The sequence below is a fragment of the Eulemur rufifrons genome, chromosome 7, assembly GCF_041146395.1.
Source record: "Eulemur rufifrons isolate Redbay chromosome 7, OSU_ERuf_1, whole genome shotgun sequence".
NCBI lineage: Eukaryota > Metazoa > Chordata > Mammalia > Primates > Lemuridae > Eulemur > Eulemur rufifrons.
The window spans coordinates 278,917,254-278,929,776 of NC_090989.1; positions in this window are offsets into that span (position 1 = coordinate 278,917,254).

The following is a 12,523-nucleotide window of genomic DNA, read 5'->3' on the forward strand; positions in this document are numbered from 1 at the left end:
GCGGGAATTCCAATTCCTGCAGAGTGAACTGGGGACAGGGCAGGGGTCCAGAGGTGCCACTTCTCCCTTAGACCCCCATCTCAGACACCGGCACCACCACTCACCCAGTTGTTCACCATGGGCTCACCCTCAAGCTCCCTCTTCCCTCTTTTTCTAGAACTCCCGTGGGCTCCCTGGCTGTGTCTCAGCTGGGGGTCCCTCAGCTGCCCAGCCGGCTTGTCTGCCGCGACTCTAGCCTCTACACAGAAGCGAGGGTGGTCTTTTTTAACATCATTACTTATTTAAGTAACAGTTAGGTAAAGTGCACAGCTTGACACATTTTTCTGTATGTAATCACACGTGTGACACCCACTCACATGCAGATCCAGAATACTTCCAGCCCCAGAAGCCCACCTTGTCCCCCATCCCTCCGAAGTCAACCAGCATTCTCATCTCCATCCCACAGAGCAGCTTGGCCTGTTTTTAAACTTCAAATACATGGAGTGAGCATACAGTATGCACTCTTGGTGCCTCTGTTACACTCAGCGACGTGCCTTTGAGGTTTATCTGTGGTGTTGAACGTATTTACACACTGTTCTTTTATCGTTGGTAAGTGATCCACCGGGTGAATGTGCGATCGTTTATTCATTCTACTACTGAGGAGCGTTTGGATTGTTTCCAGTTTGGGGCTATTAAGAATAAACTGCTATGACCATTCTGGCACAAGTCTTCCGGTTAACATAAACACTTGTGTCCACTGGGGACATGCCCAGAAGTGGGACTGTGGGCAGGTAGATGTGTAGCTTTCGCAGATACTGCTGAGTAGTTTTCCAAAGTGGTTGTACCAATTTGAAGTCCACCAGTAATGTGTGAGAGTAGAGTAATTTTTTTAAAAGTTTTTATTTGGAAATAATTTCAAATTTATAAAAAAATTGCATGCATACAAATAGTTCAAACAGCACATTTGTATATACTCAGATTAAACTATTATTTTATAATATGGAAATATATATTAATATATCCACACATTATAAGTATAGATATAAATATACACACATAGCATAGGACCATATATGTGTATACATATGATACATAATATTCATGGGAATGTACATACTCATATCTGTAGATGTATATATATTTTTTCTGAATAATTTGAGTGTAGACTTTATATATCACGGTTCTTTACCCCTAAACACTTCAGTGTGTATTTCCTAAGCATAGGGATATTCTCCTACATAACTAGAGCACAGTTATCAGCGTGGGTAGAATTAATATTATACTTTATCATTCATATTCTTATTCTATTAATTGACCCAATCGTGTCCTTTGTAGCATTCTATGAATTGACCCAATCGTGTCCTTTGTAGCATTCTATAGTACAGGATCTAGTCTAAGTTCTAGTATTGCATTTAGTTGTGTGTCTTTTAGGCTCTTTTGATCAGGAACATTTCTACAGCCCTTCTTTGCTTTGTAAGTGGTTCTCAACTGGGGGCAATTTTGCCCTCCAGGGGACATTTGACAATGTCTGGAGACACTTTGGGTTGTATTTCTGGAATCTAGTGGGTAGAGGCCTGTAACGTACAGTACAGTCCTCTAACTGCTAGACATCCTATATTGTGCAGTACAGTCCTCCCCATAAAAAAGAACATCCAGACCAAAATGTCAGCAGTGCGAAGGCTGAGAAACCATAGACTAGAGTGATGTCTTAAAAATGTGAATCACACCCTATCACCTTCCTACTTACGTTCCTCCAACGGCTTCCCACTGCTGTCAGAATACAATCTAAGCTCCTTCTCATGGCCTTCTCAGCCTTGTGATCTAGCCCCAGACCTCCTCACCCCCTCCCCCCTTCCTTGTTCTCCATGCTCCAGCCACCGAATCTTCTGTCTGTTCCACAAATGTGCCCGGCTCACCCTACCCTAGGGCCTTTGCACTCCCTGCTCCGTCTGTCCAGAACACTCTTCTCCCTGATATCCATACTAAGGCAGATTCCTCAGTATTCACACCTCACCTTAAATTCCCCGCTTTCAGAGAGGCTTCCTGAGCACTTAGATATTTTATCCCATTACCCCCTGCTTTGGTTTTTCATAACACTTTTTACTACCTGAAATTATCTCGTTTGTTTTACTACGTTTACTGCTGGCCCTCCTTGCCAGATGAGTGCTGCACAGGCGGAGGAATTTTTCACCATTTTCTTCACAGCTGTATGCCCAGCACCTAGAACAGATCTGGCACATAGTAGGCATCCAGAAATATTTGTTGACTGAATGAATATGGCCTAATGATTACAAGAGTGGGCTTTGAGTCAGGCGGACCTCAGACTGAATCAGTGCTCTGCAACTTACTAGCTGCGGGACTTTGAGGAAATGACATCTCTGAGCTTTTTTCTTCATTTGTACATGAAGGGAAAGGTAAAAGTGGTGCCTCTGTCACAGGGGTGTCCCTTGATCCGACGAGCTAATGCTTGTAGAACCTATGTGCCAGGCACCCAGGAAGTGTTTGGTAACTTACGATTTGTGCTTCAAACATGGCCGAGGCAGCACGTATGGAGGGATGAAGCCCCTTCAGGCTCTTTTCCCTCTCATGATCCCAGATGCAGTCCCTCCCTTGGCCATTTAATGCTCTTGTCACTCCTAATGGCATTTGCTGGATGCCTCCTTCCTTAACAGCTGCGTAGGGGCAGACAGGCTCCCTGCCTGACAGCTACCTGGCATCGGGAGGGAAGAAGGAAGAAAGGAAGGCGGGGAGGGAATTCTCGTCTGTGGTCTTATGGAAGAGGTGGGGTCCTCTGATGAGATGACAGCGGTGGGCTGGGGAGGAAATGAGGATGTGGATGAAGATTCCAAGTTTTAAAAGTATGAAGTCATGGGAATGGGAAGCGAGTGAGATACTCAAAATTTAGGGGGGCGGGTACCCAAAACCTCAGTAAGAAAGACAAGTAATTGTTTAACAGAATCTTTTTTAAAAATCAAAATAATGCAAAAAATTCCATGATGGACAAAATATCAAAAATTAGATCCAAACCAGGATTAGGAACCACGCTGTGCTGGGCCATATTGGAGGCTGAGGCAAAGCACTAATCCCATCACCCTCGTCCCGGCCCTCCGGCTCCTGCTGTTCCGCCCGTCAGCCTGCAGATGGTGGGGTCACCCTGACTTTGGAAAACAGTCTCCCACTGGGTCTTTGCTTTCCAGATCTGTGGAATGACTTAAAGTAAATGTTGATCTGGCTGGATGGTCATTCCGTGATCTTGGAAAAGTCCCTTCCCCTCCCTGGGACTCACTTTTTCTATCTGTAAAGAGCTGGAACCTCAGATTTCATTTCTATCTGGAAAATCCTGGCCCTGAGTTCTCATTCACCCTCACTATGCATGTCACATCATGGGGAATGTGATTGTTTCTGTAGGGGCAAAGTGGGAAAGCGTCCCCTCTGCCCACTGAAAGTTGGCTGAAAGTGAACTTACAATAGACAGAGTAATGGGAGAAAAAGACACACAAATTTATTTAACATGTATAAGGGGGGGGTGGGGGGACGGGGTTGCAGAATGATTACCCAATAACCCCATGGGGTATAGACACTTACGTACCCTCCTGCATAGGGGAGGGGGGCTGGGGGATCCAGGCGATTCTATTGAGGTATAGAATTATTTGGGAGAATGAATGGACCTGGAGACAGAAATTAACTTTTATTTTATTTTTTTTAGAAATTAACTTGTAAATGATTCCCTCTGGAATTTGAATGCCCCTGAGAGACAGACATTATCCTGTGAAAAAGTCCATCCAGGTGTGGTTGAATTGCTCAGCCTTCTTTTCTCCAATGTGTAATGAGACTTTAGGGAGAGAATGGAAGGCCACGGGGCTCCATTAGTGGGTCCAGACTTAAGGCAGATAAGGGAACAGCCGGGTAAAGCCTCTTCCAGCAACTGCTGACTTGAGTGGCCTTTCATTTAAAACAATCAGGATACCAGGGTCCCGAATTTTGGGGTAAAATTCCTTGGGCTCCTTCATTTTCAATTTGGCACCGAATTGTGATCTCTCTTATGCCATCCTGTGATAGACTGAACATTCAAGTACAAGAAACCTTCACGTTTCTGAGGGACAGAAACTCCATCTTATAAACTGTTACAGCTGTCCGAATGTGTATAACACGTCATGGCACCTTACTTAATAATATTTTTTCTGGGTAGAAAGTTATTCATGTTTTTTGTTCTTTGTTTAATGTAGTGAATTAAACTGTGTTCGTAGTGTCGCTGAAATCCCAGGAAGGTTTAGGCCTAGATCCAGTTGCTTGTCGCACAAAGATCCAATTATTGAGACAATGGAGATTGCTAAGGGAGAAATTTTTTTAATAGGACAGACATCTTGTTGGGAGAACGGAGAAGCTGTCTCAAAACTGTCTCTCTAACAGAGATCATGCGCTTTTAAAGGAGGGGCCGTGTGCCTTCGGGCAGGTGGCTGTTGGTGGCGAATCTCGGCCTCAGGAAGTCTGCCCAGGGGCCTTCAGAATCTCAGCTCCATCGTCTTGCAGAGAATCCACCATTTCTGTGAAATAACTCAAAAGGTCAAGTAGTTAGTTAAGGGAGAGGATTATAAAAAACATACAAGGGTTACTTGAGGGGCAAAAGTGGAAATGATCTATAGTTTTTCCTTTTTTATTTTTAATTTTTAAAATTTTTTTGTAGAGACAGAGTCTCACTCTGTTGCCCAGGCTGGTCTCAAACTCCTGACCTCAAGCAATCCTCCTGTCTCAGCCTCCTAAAGTGCTAGGATTTCAGGCATGAGCCATGTGCCTGGCTGAGTTTATCCTTTTTAAAAAATATTATGCTCCAAGATCTAGACAGATTCAGTAAGAAAAGAAAAAAAGAAAAAGAAAAAAGAAAAAAACTATGTTTTGGTATTAAGGTTATGATAGTAGAAAGCATTGGGGATTTCTATGTTTTCCTATGATCTAGACTAGTTTCTATAATAGAAATAATTTGATCTTTAAAGGCTACATATAAAAACTTAGTAAAACCATCTAGGCATGGTGCCTTTTCCCACTCTCCAACTTTTTTATTTAAAATTTCACATCTACAGAAAGGTTGAGCACTCTTCACCTAAATTCACCAATTGTTAACATTTTGTCACTGCCTGCTCTCTCTCCACCCCTCCCCCAACACACACTGTCTAATTTGTACTGTGTCAACTTGGCTTAGCTAGAACTAAGTTTCCTAGAATTCCCTCCCTGTGTGGTTCTGAGTTGAGTCGGCCACAAAATGAATTTGCCCCTGATTTGGAAGGAGCAGCCGTTTTTTCTGCCTTGCAGTTGGTGGACCGCCTCAGGCTCTGCTGCAGCTGCTAGGTGATTGTTGCTAATGTGCTAACTTGCCTTGCTGGTTTGGGGCAGCACCTGGGTCTAGAGCCTCTCCAGTCCTGCTGAGCCTCCTTCTTCGGCTTCTCTGAGTCCTGGGCCAGCTGTGTGTGCAGCTCTGTGGCAAAGAACACTATTCTTTTCTATCTTTTGTAGAGTTGGGGTCTGGCTATGTTGCCCAGGCTGGTCTCAAACGCCTAGCCTCGAGCGATCCTCCTGTCTCAGCCTCCCAAATTGCTGGAATCACAAGTATGAGCCACCACACCTAGCCCCAATCCTTTATTCTGTATCACTCTTGGTGACCCTGCTTCTCTGGATCAAACCCTGATATATACACTCCCTACCACCACACGTGCTCATGTGTATGCACTGTAAAAAGAAAATCAAAATCTCAGGGCACCCCCTCAACTCCTTAGGCAAAAGAGAAGGTAAAGGCCTCAGGCACCTGTGAAGAAATGGCCCCACAGATCATTCATTAAGGAAATTCCTTGCTGACCTCCCATAAACAAGGACAGGCAAATTGTAACTACATCTGATACCTAAAAGTAAAACCTGTGCGATTCCATGCTAATAATGAATTACAAGTTTATCTTCACAGGTAACAAAACTGGAGACACACAGAATCAAACATTCTTTAATACATAATTGATGCTTCCTTCACTCCCTTTTCCCCTTCTAACAGTCCCCTTATTTTATGTAATATGTAGATTTCCTGGGCCTCCCAAAAATATAACCACTTTGCCTCATCAGCGCCCCCCTCCTACCTTTCTCCTCCTCTCTGTATGCCTTCAAAATGCTGAAGGTTCAACTGCCCCTTCGAAAAAACAGCCACAGTTTTTCTGTGGTTCATATTTTCCCTGGTGCTTCTTCGACTTGGGCTTAATAAACCTCCATTGATTGAGATTTTTGCTTCAGTCAGTTATTTGGGTCCACAGCACACACGCTTAAAAACTTTTTGCTCAATTGTTTGAAAGGTAGAATGCAAACATCAACTGCTAAAAATGTATCTCCTAAGATTTAGCACATTCTCTTACAAAAATTCCATTATCCCACCCAAGAAAATTCCATTATCTCACCCAGCAGGCATTAGATATAATATTAACAAGCACACTGTCTATATTCAGATTTCTCTAACTGTTCCAATAATATCCTTTTAGGTTTTTTTTTTTTAACTCCTGGAGCTAATAAAAAGTCCTTCAAATATTAACAAATAAATATCTCTTTAATTTTTAATCTAGAACAGTTTTCCTGCTATTTTCCTTACATGACTTTGATTTTTTTCCTAAAAATCCAGGCTAGTGTTCCTGTAGAATGTTCCACCATTTTGATTTGTCTGTCTGTTTCTGTAAGATCAGATTCAGATTGATCATTTTGGGCTCTAATACCACATAAATGATGTTATATATTTCCCACCATATCATTTCAGTGTTACTGGCGAGCGATCATCCTAGGTTCTTGTGCTTGGAGACAAAGAATTGAAACCAAACACCAAGGCAGTAAAGCAAAGTGAAAGAAGTTTATTACGCAAGTATATGTCCAGACATGGAGAGGGTGTCAAGAAAGATCAGCAAACAGTAGTACACTTCAGAAGGGGGCAGGAGTAGGCACATCCCAGTGGACGGTGGCCCTGGTGTCTCTTCCGGTCTCACCTTCTCTTTCTTCTGACTTCCTCATTCTTGTGTTGAGTCCCCCCTGGCCAATGAGAACGTTCCCTTCTCCGGTCCTTGTGGGGGGAGGAGGGAAGTTTTTACCTTTATTTTTTCACACTGGATGTGTCACAGCTTCCAAAGCCCACTGGGGGTGGGGGGCAATCTGCAATGCTTATTTATGGTAAAGATGGTATAATGAAGTCAGAGTCATTTGAGGACACTCTTGTCACCGACCTGTGCAGGGGCCTCTGGCGGAACTTTCCCCAAACCTGAGCAAGCAAGGTATATCTACAATGGGTAAAATCGCAGCTCCACCACAGCTTTTGTTTTCATTGATTTGTAACCCTAATTTTGTTCCTATTGTTTCATGCCACCTGAGTTCTTTCCGTGCCACCTGTGTTCCCTATCCTAATCTCCTGCCCCATTAGGAGGCATTTATTGTTAGTTTGTCTCATTAATGACCTAGAGAATGCAATCTCTCTTTTTTTTTCAAAATATTAAGGAGGCACAAATGTTTTTGTTACATGGATAGCTTTTATAATGCTTCAGTCAGGGCTATTAGTGTGCCCATCACTGGAATAGCGTTCATTGTACCTGTTAGGTAGGTTTTTACCCCTTTAATTTAAATCTTTCTAATTTCTTCCATGGTAATTAGTCTGCTTGGTCTGCTGAAGTTTTCTACTTTGTAGGCCAATTTTGATACTTTACATTTTTTATTTATAGTTTGTATTTTGCTAGAAAAACATCTACTTCCTTTAGTTATTATAATGCATTATCAGAAAGCTTTTTATAATTGCTTTAATAACATCCATATCTGTGTTTATATGGCCTTTCCCTTTCCTAATACTGCCTATTTTTGCTTTCTCTCTTTGCTGTCTTTCCTCAGATTTGCCTTTAGTTAACATTTTCCTATTTTATTTGCCTTTTCAAATACATTTTACTTATTCTTTTAGTATTTCATTAATGTCAAGCTTCATTTTATTTCTCCCCTCTTCTTTCTTTTATTTTATTGCTGTTTTTCTTTTTCTTTTTTTTTTTTTTTTGAGACAGAATCTCACTCTATTGCCCTGGATAGAGTGCCATGGCATCAGCCTAGCTCACAGCAACCTCAAACACCTGGGCTCAAGCAATCCCCCTGCTTCAGCCTCCCCAGTAGCTGGGACTATAGGTGCACACTGTGCTGCCCAGCTAAAATTTTTTTCTATTTTTAGTAGAGATGAGGTCTTGCTCTTACTCAGGCTGGTCTCAAACTCCTGAGCTCAAGCAATCCTCCCACCTCAGCCTTCCAGAGTGTTAGGATTACAGGCGTGAGCCACATCAACGAGCCTTATTGCTGTTTTTCTCATTTCTTGGTTGAATATTTAGTTCATGTATTTTTGATCTTTTATTAACAATAAAAATATTTAAGGCTGGGCACAGTGGCTCAAGCCCATAATCCCAGCACTTCGGGAGGCTGAGATAGGAGGATTGCTGGAGCCCAGGAGTTTGAGGTTGCAGTGAGCTATGATGACACCACTGCACTCTAGCTGGGAACAGAGCAAGACCCTGTCTCAAAAAATAAATTTTAAAAAGTATTTAAGACTATCAATTTTCATCTGAGTACAGCTTTAACTGTGTCCCACGGGTTTAGTATGAAGAATTCTTTTCATTTCCATTTTGGGATGTTTTTAACCACAAAGGTATTGTGTAATAAAAAGTGAAGAAAGAAGTACATAGAACTCAACCCCATCTGGTCCAGTTACATCATTCTAGGATTTCTCTGCTGCAGTCAGAGTGGAAAACCTAGGAATTAGGAATGAGGAAGAGGCCAGGCTGGTGGCTCATGCCTGTAATCCTAGCACTCTGGGAGGCCGAGGTGGGAGGATCGCTTGAGCTCAGGAGTTTGAGACCAGCCTGAGCAAGAGTGAGACCCTCCCTGTCTCTACTAAAAATAGAAAAGAATTTAGCCGGGCAGCATAGTATGCGTCTGTAGTCCCAGCTACTGGGGAGGCTGAGGCAGGAGGATCACTTGAGCCCAGGAGTTTGAGGTTGCAGTGAGCTATGATGATGCCACTGCGCTCTACCCAGGGTGACAGAATGAGACTCTGTCTCAAAAAACAAAAACAAAAACAAAAACAAAACAAAAAGGAATGAGGAAGAGCGTTGCAATAGCAATGTCAGAAGACTTGACCCTGCTTCTCAGGGAAGGAGATACACACTCTTTTAGCATGAGGTCTGGTTAAAAAAAAAATGCAACTGGAGAAAACACCAAGGGGAAAAGGGCAAGCTGCAGCCTGGAATGCGGAATGCAATGCCCTGCTTCCTCCTCCTCCACAGGGGGCGGCAGCGGGAAGATTGGAGCGTGGGGGTATGTTTGTAGCCTTTTAGCGAAACAGGGCAGAGAACTCATAAATGCGCCGAAATAGCTCTTGGGTGGCTGTGCTGTTGCCTGGGAAGGCGGCAGGCATTTTTAGACTCCAGAGTGGGATGTCGCAAACAGATGTCTTCAGATTGGTGGGGGTCATTCAACAAAATAGCTGCTATTTTTGTTTTGTATGTTAAATATCTGCCCAAACAGCTCCTCTATGTACCCAGGCCGTGGCTATGATATGTTCAAAGAGGACATATGGACAGCTGGGGGAAGGGTCACAGCCTGGAAGGAAGGGATGGGACTTGGGGGTTCAAACAGTATCAGAAGAGGGGAGTCCCCCTGAACGGGGGAGGAAGGTGCACACTGGACCCCACATGGGGATGCCCCAAAGGTCTGGGCAGTGAGCCCTGAGCTTATGGACAACCAGACCAGGGACCCAAAGCCTGAATCCCCTGCTCACCCAATGACAGGCATCTGAGATACCTCTGGGGTGGCCCAGGATGGTGAGGAGGGGAGAGCTAGAGACACCCAGTGTGATTCAGGACAAGGAGCCCAGGGCCCAGGTCATTTGTGAGAAATGGGAAAGTTGATGTCCATAGGGAAGAAGCGACTCTCCAGGGTCACACACGAGGCAGGGCCAGACCCGGAGCACTGGACTGCTGGCTCCCCCAGAGCTAAGAGCCCTGCTCGGTCTGCACAGGGGTGGGGAAGGGTCTGGACCTGACTCTGTGGGGTGAGTGGCGAATCGCATGGTGGGAAGGCACTAGACAAAAGCAGAGGGAGAAGGAGGGGCAGGGAGAGGAGAAGAGGCAGGAAGCTGGGCGTGTGTGTGTATGTGTGTGCGTGTGTGTTTGTGTGTGTGTGTATACACACGGCAGACAGACTGTGTTTAGTGTTGAGTTGGAGTGGCGCCCCTGCTTTTCCCAGGCTACTGAGAGCTTTTTCGGGTCTTCTTTACAAGACACTGGTGCCGGGGGGATGTGTGATGGGGATGCCCAAGACACCCTGTCGTGAGGTGGACAGAGGGTATTGCTAAGTCATTATCTTACTCCACCACGATGCTTCTTGCATCTAACGATGGGCCACCCATCTTCCCAGCCACCCACAAAGCCAGGGGAGATCCAGGTTTTGTGAGGCCTGAAGTCTCAACAATTTGGGAGGCTTTCTTTAAGAAAAGCGAAACAAAACTACAAATACAAAATTAGGTAAATGGCCTTGGAAGGGACCTCTGGTTTCTGCTCCCTCATCCTCTGTAATCCATGTTCACCACTCCCTGGGGGAGGTGGGAGCAGGTGGTGGCAAGAGTGTGGACTTTTGGGCTCTGCAAATCTGCCTAGAATTCTGGTCAAGCCACTTTCTGTGTGACCCAGGCAAGTCCCTGCATTCTTGAAACCTCAGTTTTCTCATCTGTAAAATGGGCATGATAACATTCACCTCCTCAAGGCCACTGTAAAGGTTAAATAAAATGATGACATGTATAGCACTTATGACAGTGCCTGACATAGCATATACTTCCACATATGATTATAATCATCATCCAAAATGGCTTCCAGTTTCACTTTAAATGGCACTTCTGGCCGGCTGGTGTCTCACGCCTATAATCGTAGCACTCTGGGAGGCTGAGGCAGGATGATCGCTTGCGCTCAGGAGTTCAAGAGCAGCCTGAGCAAGAGCGAGATCCTGTCTCTACTAAAAAGAGAAAAATTAGCAGTGTGTTGTGGCAGGTCCCTGTATTGCCAGCTACTTAGGAGGCTGAGGCAGGAGGATCACTTGAGCCCAGGAGTTTAAGGCTACAGTGAGCTATAATGATGCCACTGCACTCTATACAGGGAGACAGAGTGAGACTCTATCTCTAAATAAATAAATACATAAATGGCAATTCTTCCAGGAAGCCCTTTAAAAAAATCGAAGTACAACATACATCTGGTAAAATACACAATTCTTTTTTTTTTTTTTTTACAATAGTACCTTTACTAGTTCAATAAAATACATAATTCTTAAGTCAACAGCTCCATGAATTTTTGCATAAACATTTGCACCACCCAGATCAAGACAGAGAACATTCCCAGAGCCCCTGGTCACTCTTCCCAGAAAATACTTCCCACTCCCACTTCCTGGAAATGATCGTTATTCTGATTTCTTTCATGATAGATTAGTTTAGACTGTTCTTGAAACTTTATATGCATGGACTCACAGCGTATACTTTCGTGTCTGACTCCAAATGGCTCTGCAATCTGGACAGGCAACAGAGCTATGTGGTAAGCAGTCCAAGCTTTGGGCTCAGAAACACCCAGTCCAACTCCTGGTTTGCCTGGGAATTCACTCTGTGCCCTGGGGTGTGTTATGTCTCAGTTTCCTCATCTGTAACATGGATAGAAATCATGAGCTATTGTGCTGCTGGATGCAGTGGTGCTCACCTGCAGTCTCAGCTACTCGGGAGGCTGAGGTGGGAGCACCCCTTGAGGCCAGGAGTTTGAGACCAGCCCAGGCAACATAGTGAGACATCATCTCTTTTTTTTTTTTTTTTTTTGAGACAGAGTCTCACTCTGTTGCCCAGGCTAGCGTGAGTGCCATGGCGTCAGCCTAGCTCACAGCAACTACATCATCTCTTAAAAAAAGGGAGAGAGAGAGAGAGAGAGAGAGAGAGAAAGAGAGAGAGGGATTTTTCATGAAGCACTTGGCAGGGAAGAGAGCACAGGAAGTGTGGCAGGTGTTACTTTTATTCCTCTGGTTTATGTTCGTGCCTCCCCTCCCTGCCCCAGGCTAAGACCCCACAGTCTCCAGCCTGAACTGTGGCACCAGCCTCCCAGGGGCCTCCGGACCCTGAGCCCTTCAGCTCTGATACAAGGCAGGGTCTCCTCTCAGCTGCCAGGGGGGCTGTGCCAATGTGAGCATGTCAGATGGGTCACTGGGTCACCAGGCCTTCTCCTATGCTGTTGCTTCTGTTCAGAATACTCTCCGCCTCCCCCTTCTCCTCAACCAGCGAACCCTAGCTCAGCCTTTAGGTTTCTGCTTTGCCTCTCCCCAGGAATGCTTTCCAGATCCCAGCCAGGCTGATGCTCCTCTTAGGGCCTCCCTGATCCCCTGTCACTGCCCTGGCAGTGTGCTCCACCCTACAGCACCGGAGTCCCCCAGGGCAGTGATTCCATCTGTGTGTTCAGCCTGGCGTGCTCAGCGCGGGCAGAGTGCTCAC